Here is a 13,112-nt window from a genome sequence, read left to right on the forward strand (position 1 = left end):
CCCGCACTCCTGAGCACCTCCTCGCGGCCCGGGGGGCGGATCGGGACGGCCGCCTCCGTCGGCCTCTCCTACCGCCTCGCCCGCCCCTGGCTCCCCGCTCTCGCCGAACGTCTAACGGGCGCCACCACCCGCCGGCGGGTGCCCCTGGGGTCCTAGTGCCGCCCAGGTAGCGCTGCTTTGTATTCGTGGAACTTTTGCTGGGTGTCTTGCATTGACTGAGAGATTGGGTCTGTTACAATCAACACCGAAGGAGACCAGCTTTGAAAATTCTAAGCAAACTAGCCAGTTTGATCATGCAAACAAAGCTTAATTTAGCTTATTTTGCATTTGCAAGGCTATCTTGGCCAAGATCATTTCTTGCTTGCTCTTCTGGAAATAAGCAACATTGGACTGTTTCCCATGGTTGATATGAAGAAACCACTGAAAATTATATTGTAGCCAATCTGTGAAAAACAGTCACCGCTTTCTCACGGCATAAGCTATTTTATAACAATATACCCCTGAGTCTCATTCTGTGCTCTGGTTTGACAGCTCCCGGTTTGCAAACTATTTTTGGTATGTGTACAATAAGTTTTTACAAAATAGTGATTCATTGCTTTTGACTTGGCTATTTTGAACTTTAAAAAAAAGAAGAGTTTATTCATTTGAGAGAGAGAGAAAACAGAGCAGAGGGCCAGAGGAAGAGGGAGAAGCAGAGACCCCTCTGAGGTGGGAGCTCTTGAAGGGGGTGGTGGTTAGATCCTAATCTGAGCCAAAAGCGGACCTCAACCGGTTGAGTCATCCAGGTGCCCTTATTTTGAACCTTTGACAATATATTTAATATGCATGGTTCTAGCTATTCTCCTCAAAACAGTTCACCTCAGGGTTGGATTTTTAAAAACTATCTTTTGTAATAGTGAGTTAGGCACAGAACCTTTCTGTGTTCTCACCTATGAGAGGAGAGGATTCAACCAAATGATTTCTGAACATTAAACAATAGGCCCTTCACAGGGAAAAGAAAAAAAGTAAACACGCATAGATATACATAAGTATATAAAACGTGACTCAATGCTAAGGGGTAATTCAGTGATCTCTAGAGAGGGTGGAGAAAGCAATCAATTCTGCTGGCAGCTGGAGGAGGAGGGGAACATGAAGGCTTCTGTGGAGGCGATATTTCTTGTGGGGTCCAGGGAGGGGCAGAAACTCACTAGTGGGGAAGGCCTCAGGTGGAGGCATTGCGGAGACAGAAAACATTGGGGAAATGGAGAGTATGCTGTTCTGACTCCTTTCCTGCTATTGGACAGTCTTGGCTCATATGTCACTCCTCCAGGAAACCTTCCCTCATTTCTTTCTCTTTTCCACAGTTAGGTTCTCTCTCTTTTCTTGCCAGTATTACATCTTAAATATACCTCAGGTTTGTAGTGTTGCGTGCTGGAAATGGAGGAATAAACTTCACAAAGCTTTCTTAAACCCTGGTGTAAGAAAATCTTAGCTTGAAAGTTAACATGTCTTTTCACCTTTCAAGCATTGCCATAGATAGACTTGGCCTCAAAAGGCGTGGAACGTACCTTGACTGATCAATGAAAAATACCACAACCTCCAGATAGTGCATTTAACGTAAATACCAGCAGAATATTCTTAAAAATGTGATGCATTAATTTAAAATATCATTTAGAGACAACAGAAGGCAAACTGAAACATTCACAAATTTGTGGAAATAAACAATAGATCAAAGAAGAAATCACAAGGGAAATTAGAATATACTTAGATGAACAAAAGCTAAGGCACAACACACAATGCTGCATACTGGCAGTAAAGGGTGTGCTAAGGGACAAATTAATCTCTGTAAACACATTAAAAAGGAAGAGAGACCTCAAACCAATCACCTACTTCACAATTTTAGGAACTAGCAAAAGAAGAACAAGCAACCCCAAACTGTCAGATGGAAGGAAATAATAAAGATTAAAGCAGAGATAGAGAAGAGAAAAATATACTGGAAATAAACCCAAAAGTTGCTTCTTCAAAGAGAGTGACATGATTGAGAAACCATTATATAGACTGACTGAAAAAAAAAGAGAGAAGATTCAAAAAAAATTTTTTAAATCTTTAAAAAAATTTTTTTTAAATTTATTTATGATAGAGAGAGAGAGGCAGAGACATAGGCAGAGGGAGAAGCAGGCTCCATGCACCGGGAGCCCGACGTGGGATTTGATCCCGGGTCTCCAGGATCGTGCCCTGGGCCAAAGGCAGGCGCTAAACCACTGCACCACCCAGGGATCCCTCAAATTTCTAGTTAGAAATGAACCGGGGACATTTCTACTGAATCCACAGAAACAAAAAAGGATTAAAAGATGATACCAGGAACAATTGGATAACCAACTAATTGGATAACCTGGATGGAATCGACAAACACCTAGAAACACATAACTTACCTAGATTGAATCAATAAGAAATAGAAAGTCTGAGTAGAACTGTAGTAAGGTTAAATCAGTAATAAAAACCTGTGGACAAGGAAAAGCCCTGGAGCTGATGGCTTCACTGGTGAATTCTACTAAATGTTAAGGAACTAATACCAATTCTCAAATTCAAAGAACTGAAAAGGAGAGAACACATTCTAACTTATTTTATGATATTCTATTTTTGTCCTGATACCAGAGCCAGACAAAGACACTGCCAGAAAAGAAAACTACAGACTAATATCCTTTATGAATATCGATACAAAAGTCCTCATTGAAATACGAGAAAACTGAATCCAGCAGCATATTAAAAGAATACATACTAATTAGGATTTATTCTTGGTATGCAACCATGGTTCAACATATGAAAATTAATATGACTAATTAATGTCATATATGATACTAACATTATGACTAATATAATGACACTTAAGTGGACTGAAATGATCCACTTCAACTGATGCAAAAAAGCATTTGATAAAATTTTGACACTCTTTTATGGTGAGACACTCAAAAAACTAGGAGTAGAAGGAAAACAACCCCAACATAATAAAGGCCATACATGAAAATCTGACAGATAACAGCATAATCAATGGTGAAAGAAAGTTTTTCCTCTAATTTCCGGAACAAGATAAGGATGCTTGCTTTAGCCACTATTCAAAATAGCACTAGAAATTCTAGCCAGAGCAATTAAACAAACTGGGAGTGGAGGGAAGCCATCCTAATTGGAAAGAGTAAAATTATCTCTGTTCAAAGATGCATGATCTAATAAGTACCACACCTTAAAGGTTCCACACACAAAAAATAATTAAAAAAGAAATTCAGCAAAGTAATAAGGTACAGAATCCACACAAATCCACAGTTGTGTTTCTAATGCAAATCAAAACCAAAACGAGCTATCACCTCACACCTGTCAGAATAGCTAGTCTCAAAAAAATAAGAAATAACAGGTGTTGATGAAGCTGTGAAGAAAAGGGATCCCTGTGCACTGTTGGCGGGAATGTGAATTGGTGCATCCACTATGGAAAATAGTAAGGAGGTTTCCCAGAAAAATAAAAACAAATGCTGTATGATCTAGCAATTCCACTTCTGGGTATTCACCCCAGAAAATGAAAACATTAATTCAAAAGGATATATGCATCCCTATGTTTATTGCAGCATTATTTACAATGGCCAAGATATGGAAGCAACCTAAGTTCATTAATAGATGAATAGATAAAATGTGGCATATACATAAAATGGAATATTACTCAGCTATAAAAAAGAATGAAGTCTTATCATTTGCAGCTATGTGGATGGACCTAGAGGGTATTATGCTAAGTGAAATAATTTAGACAGAGAGAGACAAATAGCATATGATTTCATTTATATGTGGAGTCTAAAAACAAAACAAATGAGCAAAATAGAAACAGATTCATAAATACAGAGAACAAACTGGTGGTTGCCAGAAGAGAAGGGGGTGAGGGGATGGGTGAAATAAATGGAAGAGAACTAAGAGGTACAAACTTCTGGTTAAAAGTCATGGGGAGGCAAACTACAGCATAGGGAATATAGTCAATAATATTGTAATAACTGTGTGTGGTGACAGAGTTAATGCTGATCATTTAATAATGTATATAAATGTTGAATCACTATGTTGTACAGCTGAAATGAATACTGTATGTCAACTATACTTCAATAAAAAAATCAATTGTGTTTATATACACTAACGATGAACAATCCAAAAAAGAAACCAATTCTATTTATAATACCATTAAAAAGACTAAAATTCTTAAGAATTAACCTAAACAAGGAGGTGAATACTATATGCACTGACGACTAAAAAACACTGATGAGACTTTTGCAGCCATCGTTGAAGTGCCAGCCTCCAAAATGAAGTTCAATCTTTGTGACTTTTGACCAGAGCAAGAACTATAAAATGCATTTCAATGCACCTTCCCACATTCACAGGAAGATTATGTCGTCCCCTTTTTCCAAAGAGCTGAGACAGAAGTATAATGTTTGAACAAATGCCATCCGAAAGGATGATGAAGTACATGTTGTGTGAGGACACTAGAAAGATCAGCAAATTGGTGAAGTAGTCTAGGTTTACAGGAAGGAATATGTCATCTACATTGAATGAGTACAGAAAGAGAAGGCAAATGAACAACTGTCCATGTAGGCATTCATCATAGCAAGGTAGTTATCACTAGAATGAAACTGGACAAAGATCACAAAAAGATCCTTGAGTAAAGCCAAATCTTGCCAAGTAGGAAAGGAAAAGGGCAAATATGGGGAAAAAACAATTGAGAAGATGTAGGAATAAAGTAATCCTATGTATGATTGTTCTATGAGAAGGGGGAAAGGTAAAAAACATTGCTGAAAGAAGATAAGATGTAAATAAATGGAAAGACATTCCATGTTCATGGATTGGAAGACTTAATGTTATTAAAATGTCAATATTAGGGCAGCCTGGGTGGCTCAGTGATTTGGCGCCGCCTTTGGCCCAGGGTCTGATCCTGGAGACCCAGGATTGAGTCCCGCATCGGGCTCCCTGCATGGAGCCTGCTTCTCCCTCTGCCTGTGTCTCTGCCTCTTTGTGTGTGTGTGTGTGTGTGTGTGTGTGTGTCTCATTAATAAATAAATATAATATTTTTAAAAATGTCAATATTATCCAGAGCAATATACATACTCAGTACAATCCTTATCAAAATCCTAATGATATTTTTGCATAAATACAATTATCCATCTAAAATTCAAAAGGGGCCCCAAAATGCCAAAAACAATCTTGAAAAAGAGGAGAAGAGTTGGAGGTGTCATACTTCCTCATTTACCACAAACTTACCACAAAGTTACAGGAATCGAAACAGTGTGGAACTGGCATAAAGACATACACATAGACCAATGGAATAAAATAGAGACCCCCCCCCCAATATACTCCTGCCTATATAGTCAATGATTTTCAACAAGAGCAGCAAGATCATTCAATGGTAGAAAGTACAGACTTCAACAAAAAGTGCTGGGAAAACTGTATATCCACATGCAAAAGAATGATGTTGGACCCTTATCACGTACAAAATTATGTCAAAATGATCAAAGAGGCGTGCCTGGATGGCTCATTTGGTTAGGCATCTTCCTTCAGCTCAGGTCATGATCCCAGGGTCCTGGGATCGAGACCCTGCAGGGCGTCTGCTTCTCCCTCTCTCTCTGCCCCTTCCCACATCGTGCTCACACTCTCTCTCTTCTCTCAAATAAATAAATAAAATCTTTAAAAAAATTAATCAAAGATTTAAAGGTAGGAGCTAAAACTTTAAAAGATTACTATTTTAAATACATAGTGCTGGAAGCTGCTTTCGTGTTCTAGAGATATAACTGATCTCAAGGAGAAAATTGACCTTTGATTTAGGAAAACATATTAATGTGCTTTTTCATTATGAAAGAAATACTCTAAATTAGTAGAGGCAGGTGGAAGTCACATGTCTCTGTGAAACATATAGGGATAATATTTTATTATAAAAATATTATTTACTAAAGGTCTTACTATTTTCTTTTTCACACATCTTTGGATGTGATTTTATTCATTCAGAGATACTCATTGTATTGGGGAACATTTGGATTTTTATCATATAACTTCAAAGAGAATTCCAAACAGAATATTGATAGACACAGCAAGGTCATAGTCTTGAAAGTCAGACATTAGTAACAGAAAAAGAAGTTTCTGAAATTTTTGGCTTTAGAATTTCAGGCTTGGCTTGGTTTTTAGAGTTTCTTACTGAGTGTGCATTTTAGGCTGGGACTATTTTCTTTTGGAGGTGAATATTCATTGGCTGGTTCTGTGTTTCTGAGATCTTATAAACATCAAAACTCTCCTTTTTCATCCTTTTGCTACCTCCACACGGAGCTAGAACCTATAGGATCCTGTGTGGTTGTTTGGACCTACCCATTCATATTCTAGAGTTCCAGGTACTGCCTTGTCCCTCGTTTGTTAAAGACATTGTCTCTGGGTACTTTCCTTTGCTATCCCAATTGATCTGTTTTCATGAGGACACTTGGGGCAATGAAAAAACTCTACAGCCATTATCATCCTCCTGTATTTGTAACATTTGGCAAACTGAACATTACTTTATTTTATTTATTTATTTTTTTATTAAGACTTTTTTTTTTTTTTTTTTTTTATGATAGTCACAGAGAGAGAGAGAGAGAGGCAGAGACATAGGCAGAGGGAGAAGCAGGCTCCATGCACCGGGAGCCTGATGTGGGATTCGATCCCGGGTCTCCAGGATCGCGCCCTGGGCCAAAGGCGGGCGCCAAACCGCTGCGCCACCCAGGGATCCCTGAACATTACTTTAAAAGCTAATATGAAGAAAAAAGGAAAGCTAATCAACTAAAATTAAAAAAATTGAATGCATAAAACCATTCAACTCAATGTATAAAGTAACAAAAACTTCATAAAGTTAAAGAATCAAGTTTTTGGTAAATCGGTAAAATAGGAAGATTGTGATTTGATGAATTAATTTCAGCTTAGTTGGCCATTTGGTGAGTTGATTTTTATTTTTAATTAAAACAATTTTTTAAAGATTTTATTTTTAAGTAATCTCTACACCCAACATGGGGCTCAAACTTACAACTGGGAGATCAAGAGTTAGAAGCTCTACCAACTGAGCCAGCCGGCCCCACCCCCACCCATGACTTGATTTTTAGAGAGTTGATTTTCAGTAAATTGATTTTCAAGGTAATCATGGAGCAGGTAGACCTGGCCTGGATTCAAGGGCCAGCAGTCCCAGTTATGCAAGCCCAGGATCGGGTAGCAGGTGCATCAAGATGTAAGGGATATGCAGCAAGAGCCAGGCTTGCACTGGGGCCAATAGTGGGGAAAGTGGCTGAGCCCTGTTGCCTTTGCCAAGGAGAACTGATCTCCAATTCGACCAGCCACAGAAACTTTGGTAATTGAAGGAGAGAGGGCAGAGGCCAATGATTAAGATGCTGCTGGAAGTAGAGAACCATCAGAGAAGAGAAAAAAGACACAGCTTCCCATAGTCATAATGTTATATAAATTTACCTTCTGTCCCAGGATATCATTCAAATAAGAGGGAAGGAGAAGGGGAAAGAGGAAAAACCCTGAAAGACAGCCTTTCCCAGGGGAGAGACGAATCTTTTCAAAAACAATCTCATTTAGGGATCCCTGGGTGGCGCAGCGGTTTGGCGCCTGCCTTTGGCCCAGGGCGCGATCCTGGAGACCCGGGATCGATTCCCACGTCGGGCTCCCGGTGCATGGAGCCTGCTTCTCTCTCTGCCTGTGTCTCTGCCTCTCTTTCTCTCTCTGTGACTATCATAAATAAAAAAAATAAAAAATAAAAAAAAATTAAAAAAAAAATCTCATTTAAATAGGAAGAGCTGCATCTGTACCTTTAAAAGTCCAGTTTGGGGGTTTTCCTACCATCATTTGGATTTGTTGCTCCAGAGTATAATGAGATCAGTCAGTTATTCATATATATATATATATATATATATATATATTTAAAAAGTTACTGTTTTTCACATATGAGTTTTGATTTTTATATATCAAGCTACTTACAGATATAAAGGAAGAGTGATTTTAGTATATGTGCTGCCAAAGCGAGAACAAAGAGTGATTTTTGCTTAAAATTTCCAGTTTGTTCCCAGGAGATAAGAGGTCTGGGATTTAGAGAGTCAGGAAATGGGAGGGGAAAGTTCTAAGGGAAGCAAGCAGCTTCCAGCAACACGACAGAAGTTCAAAGCCTGAAAATATGGTCAGAAAGCCACTTGCTATGATAGAGAGCAGCCTGAAAATGACTGAAACAGTGTGCCAGGAGCAGGAGGTTGGAGAAAAAGACATTAAGCATCTGGCATGTGGAAACATGCACTTGTATCACTTCTCTGTCCAGGGAATTCTTTTAAAAAAATTTTTTTAAAATTTATTTATGAGAGAGAGAGAAAGAGAGAGAGAGAGAGAGAGAGGCAGAGACACAAGCAGAGGGAGAAGCAGGCTCCATGCAGGGAACCCAACATGGGACTTGATCCCAGGTCTCCAGGATCAGGCCATGGGCTGAAGGCAGCGCTAAACCACTGAACCACCTGGGCTGCCCTGTCCAGGGAATTCTGAAGAGAGAACTAGACCACTTGAATTCCTGAAATTATCTGTTGGAACTATTTAATTAATTACTAAGAAAGGGTCATCCCAAAAAGTTGAAGACCATATGAACATTCATATGGCACATTAATATAATGGATTTGATTCTTCTTTCTTTTCACATGATAATTAGTTGTTTATAGCCTTCTTGATAAATTGTAAGATCTGGGATGGCAGGAACCATAATTGTGGTTCTAGAGCCTAGTACAGTGCCTGAAGCATAATAAACTAAAAGTAGTTCAATACATATACATAAAATAGATTGAAGATCCAGAATTGAAACGGTGGAAGATAAGTCGCCCTCTGGTGGAATCTCTAGGTGATCACAGGAAAGGATCCCCCCACCTCCAACCCCTGAAAAGCTTACAGCTAAATTGAAGAATCTAAGAAAAGCATTGAATAGTTAATTGGTAGCCAACCAAGAGTAACCAGAGCAGCACTGTCCAATAGGAATACAATGAGAGTTACACATTCGATGTCAAGTTTTCTAGTCACTTTAAAAAGGTAATAAGAAACAGTGAAATTAATAATATATCAAAAACTCAGCATATCCAAAATATTGCAAATTAACCAACAATCAATATAAAAACTATTAATGAGATTATATATATTCAGATATATAATTTTAAATACATATAATGCATATATTTTTTACAAAGCCTTCGAAATACAGTGGTTTTCTATTTATAGTATATCTCAGGACTGGCTACATTACAAGTGATCAATGGCCACATATGGCAGGTGGTGACCGTATTGGACAGCAGAGTCCTATGATTAAGGGGCAGTGTCCTGTTCTTCTCTGTGTCCCCAGGACATAGTGGGTGTTCCATAATGTGTGAATGAAAAAACATTATGTGTGTTTAATGAAACACATATTCATTAAATATGTGTTTAATGAATAATATCTCCTAACACCTACCTCAACTTAATATTATGCTCCAGAGCATATTATGCTCAACATGATGGATACAACTGTTTATCTCAAAGTCAGTGTTTTAGACAATTTAGAGGAACTGAATTTATGTCATATTCAAAGAGCACTTTACTCAGCAATTTGTTGAGCATGTACTTATTTTCAGTACTTGTTTCCAGTGCTGGAATGTCTCTCTCTAGAACCACTGGTATTCACTTCATTGATTTTTTAAAAAGATTTTTTCATTTGAGAGAGAGTGTGAAAGCATGTGTGCACATGCATGAGCAGTGGGAGGGGTGGGGGGCAGAGGGAGAGGGAGAGAGTCTCAAAGCAAAGCCCTTGGTGAGCACAGAGCCCAATAGGAGGCTCTATCTCACGATCCTGGGATCAGAGCTGAGGGGAAACCAGGAGTCGGGAGGCTTACCCAACTTTGCCACCTAGGTGTTCCCACTTCATTGATTTTTATTTGTTAGCATCTATTTGTTTATTTGAAAAGCATTTATTTAATACTGGGCTAGCATCTGGAGGAGAGGGGAGATTCTATAACAGAGTCAATGAACCTCAACTGCTTGGCATTTCTATATAGGGGGGAATATAGTTCATACATAAATATTATAGGAATATAATGGAGAGATCTGCTTTTTGTTGAGATAAATTAGCATATGTTCTTAGTTCCCAGCTCTAAAAACCAACCCTGGAGAAGCAGTGGAGGGAAACTGGGGAATCCCTAGTGACACTGTTAATTGTTTTGGGGGAGCTTGCTTGCTGTGAGAAGATTCATTAGAGGCAATCTGTTCTTGCTTTCTCCCAGTGTTGCCTTTGAACAATTTTTGCCTGTCCCATAATGCAAAAAACAACAACAACAACAACCACAACAACAACAACAACAAAAAACAGTGGCCCAAGATCCTGATTGCTGGATCATGCCTGGAGATAGAGGGTTGGGGATAAAGTCTAGGTTGAAATCCCTGCTAGAGTGGGGAGGGTGCAGGACAATAAGTGCACCTGATGCCATAGTCATTCACTCTGCAGCACTCCTTCGGACCGTCCTCAGGGCTGGCGGACAAGGAGAGAGGACTAGCCCCTCCCAGGGCTCCTTATCCTGAGGCCCTGACTTGAACTGCCACCAGTAAGGTGACACCAAAAGGGTGGCAACTGGTTTTGTGCTGTCCTAGAACTCTGGTCCTTCCCTCTCTTTACCATGATACTGACATAGATGGGCACCTGAAGGCCAAAATAATAACTCCCTCCCTTTTGGGAAGTTTCACATGTCAAAAGAAAAGCAACAGAGAGCCCATATGTGTCCTTAAAGAAATATTAGAAAATATAGGATAGCCACTTAAAAGGAGCATGAAAAACACATTAAAAATAAGAAAAACTGGGATGCCTGGGTGGCTCAGTGGTTCAGCATCTGGCTTTGGCTCAGATTATGATCCCGGGGTTCTGGGATTGAGTCCTGCAAAAGGCTTCTGGGGGGAGGCTGCTTCTCCCTCTGTCTATGTCTCTGCCTCTCTTTGTGTGTCTCTCATGAGTAAATAAATAAAAAATCTTTAAAAAAAAAGAAAAACTATTATAATATGAAAAAAAGGAATACAGAAAAAGCTCTATAGAAGTTCTAGGCATGAAAAAAATATGAAAGTCAAAAACCCCACTACTGGGAATAAATAGTGGGAGAGATAGAAAAACAACAGAGTAATGGGAAGACTACATTGAAGAACTAACTCTTCTAGAGTAAAAGATACAAGGGGTATCGTGACCTGAGCTGAAAACCAAGAGTCGGACACTTAACCAACTAAGCCACCCAGGAGTCCCTCAACTTAGAATTTAATGCATAGCTAAACGTTCACAAGTGGTGCTGTAACAGTAATATTCTCAAGCATACAAAGCTTCAGAAGATTTGCTCATACTTAAAACATTTTTGGAAGAAGTATTCCAATAAAGGAGAAAAAAATGTCAGGGGGTGCCAAAAAGGATGAGAAGTAAAGTTGATCAAACTCCTTGGTGAAGTAGAGAGGCAGTATATGAATAATTTGAAAGCATGCTAAAGTTCTTATCTGGCTAGAGGGAAGATAGGTAAGGTAAAAATAACACTTTTTTTTTTTTTTTTTTAGATGATGAAGCCTAAGGAAAAAAACCAACAACAACAAATGGAAAGATTGAAATAAATACAATATTAGAAACAGGTTCAAATATGTTAATAATCACAATAAATAGAGCAGGGATGGGGCAAAGATAGTGCCTGCGATGTGCTCCCCAACCACTACGTCTTCCTGAACGCACCGCTAAAATACATTTTTCCCAGCCCTGCCCAGGGGCAGGGTCATTGTTTAATTCCTGCCAATGGAATGTGAGTAGAAATGGCATGTGGTTTGTGGTCGAAAGCTGCAAGATCTTCTTCAGATCCTTCTGGAGGTTCTCTCTAGCCTGCAAAGCAGGAGGCATGGTTCTTTTCCAGTGTGGTAGTCCTCACCTAGGGAGCGTGTTACTAACGCAGGTCTCTCAGCCCTACCCTTGAAAAGGCTGCTTTAACTCAGGTCAGGATGTAACCCAGGAATCCGTATCTTTTAAAACTTATTTTACTTTTTGAGAAAGAGAGAGAGAAAGAGAGAAGGGGGAGGGGCAGAAGGAGAGAGAGAAAGAGAATCCTGAGCAGGCTTTACGCTCAGTGCGACTCGGGGCCCCATCTCACGACCCTGAGATCATGACCTGAGCCCAAATCAAGAGTTGGATACTTAACCATCTGAGTCACCCAGGCGCCCCAGGAATCTACATTTTTAACCAACTTTCCAGGTGATTCTCCTCTGTAGCGGGGTTTGGAACCATAGACTCAGATGATATCTTAGTTCCCTTCCAAGCAGAAAATCATTTATTTTCTGATCTTTCAGAAACTGCCTTCAGGTATTTGATTAGACTTTTCCTTATCTGGAGAGATGGTTAGCTTTATATATAGTTTTCATATTAGAACAAATCCTCCTCCCGCCTCCCATTGGCTGAGCTCAACCGGAAGCGGGAGGGAAAGGAGTTGCTGTTGCTGGGGGAGGGACGGGGGCTGGGGCTGGGGATGCTGGCAGCATGAAGGAGGGTGCCCAGGAGACCTGGAGGGACAAATGGAGGTTATCCAGCACCCTCTGCCCCCCCTAGAACAGTCCATTGAGGCTTCTTACAGTTCTCCTTACTCTAAACATCTTACTCTAAACATCTCTGACAATTACACTTTTTTTTCACACAATGAAATAAAGTAATATTTTCCAAAACAATTTAAAGGTTTAAAGGATTTTAATCCTACTGTGTATTCAACATCTCCTTTTCAAAGTTCCTGAGTACAGTTTATATTATTATTATTATTATTGCCTCCAAATGTGTCTGCAGAAACTTAGAGGGGGACTGGGTTTCTCTACACCACAGATCACAAAGCAAGATAGAGGCTTTGTTTGAGCTCAGCTGTGTAGTTCTCTGATGGCCTTTTCTCTTCCTTTGGTGGGTCTCTTCTTAGAGTTTGTAGTAATGGTTGATTAAAGCTCTGCCATCTCCCAAACAGAAGCTTCCTTTTGACTCTTCTGTGGACCAGGCCTCCGTGGTGCAATGAGGGCCCAGTGTATTCTTCCACCTTCCACCTAGGCTCCTTACTTCTTCA

General features: G+C 39.6%; 1 long non-coding RNA gene and 1 pseudogene across 1 annotated transcript in view; one reads left to right on the forward strand and one right to left on the reverse strand.

The window, feature by feature from the left end:
• Window positions 1-126, reverse strand: part of LOC144317708 (uncharacterized) — a 32,526-nt gene extending 32,400 nt beyond the window's left edge. Inside the window, exon 1 of the long non-coding RNA XR_013383718.1 lies at window positions 8-126. This is a non-coding gene — a long non-coding RNA (uncharacterized LOC144317708). The remainder of the gene's footprint in view (window positions 1-7) is intronic.
• A 3,942-nt stretch (window positions 127-4,068) lies between these two features.
• On the forward strand, window positions 4,069-4,874 carry LOC144317887 (large ribosomal subunit protein uL24 pseudogene; annotated as a pseudogene).
• Window positions 4,875-13,112: the final 8,238 nt, after the last annotated feature.

This window comes from Canis aureus, chromosome 7 (assembly GCF_053574225.1).
Source record: "Canis aureus isolate CA01 chromosome 7, VMU_Caureus_v.1.0, whole genome shotgun sequence".
In the NCBI taxonomy this organism is placed as follows: domain Eukaryota; kingdom Metazoa; phylum Chordata; class Mammalia; order Carnivora; family Canidae; genus Canis; species Canis aureus.